Source organism: Thalassophryne amazonica, chromosome 1, assembly GCF_902500255.1.
Source record: "Thalassophryne amazonica chromosome 1, fThaAma1.1, whole genome shotgun sequence".
Lineage (NCBI taxonomy): Eukaryota > Metazoa > Chordata > Actinopteri > Batrachoidiformes > Batrachoididae > Thalassophryne > Thalassophryne amazonica.
This window is the reverse complement of record NC_047103.1, coordinates 22,054,409-22,060,408: the sequence shown is the minus strand read 5'-3', so window position 1 is coordinate 22,060,408 and position 6,000 is coordinate 22,054,409.

Below are 6,000 nucleotides of genomic sequence, written 5' to 3'. Positions count from 1 at the left end.
GCCCATTTACTAGTGTGCTTGGGGTCATTGTCTTGTTGAAACACCCATTTCAAGGGCATGTCCTCTTCAGCAACATGACCTCTTCAAGTATTTTGACATATCCAAACTGATCCATGATACCTGGTATGCGATATATAGGCCCAACACCATAGTAGGAGAAACATGCCCATATCATGATGCTTGCACCACCATGGTTCACTGTCTTCACTGTGAACTGTGGCTTGAATTCAGAGTTTGGGGGTCGTCTCACAAACTGTCTGCGGCTCTTGGACCCAAAAAAGAACAATTTTACTCTCATCAGTCCACAAAATATTCCTCCATTTCTCTTTAGGCCAGTTGATGTGTTCTTTGGCAAATTGTAACCTCTTCTGCACGTCTTTTATTTAACAGAGGGACTTTGCGGGGGATTCTTGCAAATAAATTAGCTTCACACAGGCGTCTTCTAACTGTCACAGCACTTACAGGTAACTCCAGACTGTCTCTGATCATCCTGGAGCTGATCAGTGTGTGAGCCTTTGCCATTCTGGTTATTCTTCTATCCATTTTGATGGTTTTCTGTTTTCTTCCACGCGTCTCTGGTTTTTTTGTGTGTCCATTTTAAAGCATTGGAGATCACTGTAGATGAACAGCCTATAATTTTTTGCACCTGCGTATACGTTTTCCCCTCTCCAATCAACTTTTTATTCAAACTACACTGTTCTTCTGAACAATGTCTTGAATGTCCCATTTTCCTCAGGCTTTCAAAGAGAACAGCATGTTCAACAGATGCTGGCTTCATCCTTAAATAGGGGACACCTGATTCACACCTGCTTGTTCCACAAAATTGACGAACTCACTGACTGAATGCCACACTACTATTATTGTGAACACCCCCTTATCTACTTTTTTTTTTTACTAATAGCCCAATTTCATAGCCTTAAGAGTGTGCATATCATGAATGCTTGGTCTTGTTGGATTTGTGAGGATCTACTAAATCTACTGGTACCTTGTTTCCCATGTAACAATAAGAAATATACTCAAAACCTGGATTAATCTTTTTAGTCACGTAGCACTACTATTATTCTGAACACTACTGTATGTGATTCTACACATTTTTTTCCAGACCTATCCTGAAAATGTTAGCAAAAATCCATTATTTGGCTATTTTTGCGGTAATGCTTTTGCACTATTTGTGATACAAACGAACAAGGCGTGACTGTGCGACATGTCCATCTGCATGGGCGGAAGGGTTTCATGTTAAAATGTGCCACTCTCCAGGAATGAAATTATCACCATGATAGTCAAACAAGACTTCCAGCTCAGTTCCGCCTGATCCTTTTTGTCTTTTTGTTTGTGCACGTGCCTCTATAGGCGTCTGTCTGTCTGTTGGTGTCTGTCATTATTGTGGATTTGCCTTCTCAGCACTATTACTGTTAACATTCCCCATAAATAATATTTGTCCATCAATGTGCTCGCTAAAGTTCAGATCATGTACGATTGTGAATCAGTTGTTTGACCACATCAGAGGCTGTCAAAATTCAAAACCGGTTAGCCCTCACGGTCTGATTTACTTTGCATAGAGCTGCAGCTTTAATCAAATAATCTGCACTGCTTACCTCCGCTGTTGCTTAAAGAAACACTTCTATATAGTGAAATGATGTCCATAAATCACTTTGACAAAAGATGACCTCTTTGCATGCTCAAAAGTGGATATTTCGCAGAAGGTGCAATGGCACAGAGGAGCAATTTTTTGTACTGTAGTTATACACTGTACTTTATACTGCTGAGCAATAAAACAACAAAAACACTGTGTGTCTTTGGCCTGTCACACAAGTTATTTTTCTTTTCCTACTAACAGATTTGTTATGTGTCGGACGCAGCCCGGAGAACCGACCAGCGTTTGAAGGACCCAGTATAAAATAAGCAGAGCACGGTACAAAGGATAACAGAGTTTAATAAACATAACAGTGATGTGAAAAATATAAAAGTGCGCAGTCTGGCGTGGTGGATTGCGGTGCGCTCCCAGCAGCGCTAACGGTCCGGAGCCAGAACCGGTTCGGACCCAAGGACCCTGCCGACACCCCCCAGGTGGCCGGGACAAACCGAGTCTGTGAAAGAAGAAATTATGTGAGTCCACACTCAACACACAGAGAGACCACTCAAAGGTGTACAAACAGCAAGCACTTCCTGGCTTAATTGCAAATCAGCTTCCCACCCTGCAGGCATGGAACACCCTGTTCACAAAACTCCACTGCAGTGGAAGCTGATTTAAACGACCAACATACAGCTCAATATAATAAGGTGTGAGGGACACCACATTTACTGACTGTATAAATGTTAGTCACAAAATCTAACGTACCTCAGGAAGTGTGCTGACGAGCGTGAGACCTCACCCCCTCCTCTTTCACAGACCATGCATCAAACCTGGACGTTCTCTGCATCCACTGATGATGAGATGGCTCTTGAGACGACGATCTCACCCGTCTGGTCACAAGGTCGAGTCTCTGGCAAATACACACTGTGTACTCCAGTCTTAAATGCCACCATGTTCCAATCCATGTAGATGCACCACAGCTGTGAATCCTGACGAGCCGCAGGTGATCAGCCTCAGGTGATCAGGGTGAGGTCCTGATAAACTCAGCTACACAGCCACTCAGTCCCAAATGCAAGCCACCTGGAAGGAAAAACAAAAGACAGAAACAAAAAGGCAGCCAGGCCCCCCCAGCCATACAACAGTACCCCACCCTCACGGGAAGCCTCCCGGCGACCACACAAACCTGGCCCAGGAGAAACACCCCCCTCCAGGGACCATGGCTGGAAACCGTATCCGCATTCATCTTCCAACAGAATCTTCATCTAACAGAACGGTTGATGTCTTCTCCTCTGGCTGCATCTTTGCCCTTGTTTCTATCAGTCAATTAGCACAGGTGTGGCCAGGAGTTCTTGAACCTGTGCGGTCAGCCTTTGTCCAACCATGTTCACAGTCTGATTAGTCATAAAACAAAAAAGACAAACAACAACCAGAACACCCCCCCCCTCCCCAGGGGACCGTCCCATCAAACCCCGGGAAGAGGAGAAAAGAAAAACACAACCCAAACGTAAGCTTACAAATAAAAACACTAACACCCCCCCCCCCCCCCAACGACATGTAGGGACCAACACCCCCCAGAGGACATCCCGCCAGCTCCAGGAGTAATAACCACAGCCAAGGTCCCTCTGGGATCCAATGTCACCCACGGGGACTCCCAGCGCCTCCCAGAGGACCATTCCATCAACCCCAGGAGACGCCTCCCCTCATGACCAACGGACCCAGCCCCGGCCGTCTATGGCTAGATGGACCCACAGCCCTTACCCCCCCAGAGGACACCACAGTCAAACCCTGAGGGCGGAAAACAAAATGAGAAAAAAAAAACATACAAACAAAACAACCCCACCCCCTTGGCGCAGTGGAAACTGGAAGCACGTCCAGTGTCACCAACCGTGACTATACCCCAGAAGCCAACCGGGAGGAGTGGAACAGCGGTTATGGCAGACGGCACAAAACGGCGCCACTCCTCCGACTTCTAAACCAGCCACGTGTATATCCCACTGCCCCAAACCTCAGCCACGCCGATGGCAGACGGCTCAAAGGCGCGCTGAAGCCGGAGGTGGAACAGGGAATCAAACAAACAAAAACACCCCCCCCACCCCCACCCCCCCCCCCCACCCAGGTGCAGAGGTTACCTGGGAAACGCCCAGCATAACCAAACTGCACCACTCCAGCAACGCCGACAACCTATGGCTCACACGGCTGGAGTCAGAGGAGAACAGAGGGCACAACAAAAAACAACCCAATTACCACCCCATCACCCCCCCAGGGGACCGTCCCATCAAACCCTGGGGAGGTGAAACTAAAATAAATAAATAAATAAAAAAAGACTAACATACAGTTGTTTGGGTCAGTTTCTGCTCCAGACAGAACTGCAGGGTTACGACCCCAGACACTAAATAGTGTACAAATAAAAACCCCACACAAAAACCAACTCAAAAAACACCCACACAAAATGAACTAACACAAAACAAATAAGTGATTTATACCGTCAAGCTCAAACAAATGGAACACACCTGTTCCAACTTAAGAGCTTGACGGTAATGTGACTCAGTCACCAACAAAGGGAGCCGGAGTGCTAAAAATGAAAAACCCCCTTTGGTGACAGAAAATAATTCATGCTGCTTTTCCTGAGCAGCTGTGAGCAACACACAACCAAAAATGTGATTCAACTAAATAACACCGGAGCTGACACAACAGACGCAGTAGCTATCATTACCCGGGGAAACGGGGCTACGACTGTAACACAGGAAGCACCGCGACCCGTGCCACAGAGCTCCGCCGTGCGCGTTCACCCATTACAGACCCACTCCTGCAGCTCCCGTTCAAACCTCTTATCCGGTCGAAGTGCGACGCAAAGCCATCGCCAGTCACACTCCACCACGACCCACGGATAAGGCACAAACACAGGAACACGGCTGCACGAGCGCTCGAATCAGTATTCAGTAATGGGTTCTCCAATGCGCACCATCCGGGCGGAGAGCACCCGCAACTGATCCGGATAACTTCTGAACGTCTGCTGCCGCCTTCCCGGCGCGTTACCGTCTCTGCTACCGCTGGGTCCGTGATGTTTGGCCAGAGACTACTGTTATGTGTCGGACGCAGCCCGGAGAACCGACCAGCGTTTGAAGGACCCAGTATAAAATAAGCAGAGCACGGTACAAAGGATAACAGAGTTTAATAAACATAACAGTGATGTGAAAAATATAGAAGTGCGCGGTCTGGCGTGGTGGATTGCGGTGCGCTCCCAGCAGCGCTAACGGTCCGGAGCCAGAACCGGTTCGGACCCAAGGACCCCGCCGACACCCCCCAGGTGGCCGCGACAAATCGAGTCTGTGAAAGAAGAAATCATTATGTGAGTCCACACTCCACACACAGAGAGAACGCTCAAAGGTGTACAAACAGCAAACACTTCCTGGCTTAATTGCAAATCAGCTTCCCACCCTGCAGGCATAGAACACCCTGTTCACAAAACTCCACTGCAGTGGAAGCTGATTTAAACGACCAACATACAGCTCAATATAATAAGGTGTGAGGGACACCACATTTACTGACTGTATAAATGTTAGTCACAAAATCTAACGTACCTCAGGAAGTGTGCTGACGAGCGTGAGACCTCACCCTCTCCTCTTTCACAGACCATGCATCAAACCTGGACGTTCTCTGCATCCACTGATGATGAGATGGCTCTTGAGACGACGATCTCACCCGTCTGGTCACAAGGTCGAGTCTCTGGCAAATACACACTGTGTACTCCAGTCTTAAATGCCACCATGTTCCAATCCATGTAGATGCACCACAGCTGTGAGTCCTGACGAGCCGCAGGTGATCAGCCTCAGGTGATCAGGGTGAGGTCCTGATAAACTCAGCTACACAGCCACTCAGTCCCAAATGCAAGCCACCTGGAAGGAAAAACAAAAGACAGGACAAAAGACAGAAACAAAAAGGCAGCCAGGCCCCCCCAGCCATACAACAAGATTTTAGACATTAAAGCAACAGTGTGTAAGATTTGGTGCCATCTAGTGGTGAGGTTGCAGATTGTACCAAAAAACAGCTTTAAAAAGCATTACAGTTGGTAAATCCTGAATGAATTACTTTCTTTGAACTCAAGTTTGTAAGTTAGAGTTGATCTACAGTTGATCTAACTTACAAACTTAAGTTCAAACAACTTAATTCATTCAGGTTTTACCAAATTGTAATGCTTTTTAAGTTGGTTCAACTTTTCTCTTTTTTCAGTGTATACTTTGGCGATGGGGATTCATGCTCCTTTGTTTTCTCTTGTCATAAGACATATAAAGTCTTCCATTCCACATAAATGAGGCTTCTCAAACTTGTTAGCTTGCACTAGCACCCAGTAGATTGTGTACAGAGGAGCAACCACAGATTTTTCTTCTTTCCATGAGGATGCCCACTCACATGTATATAGGAAATAC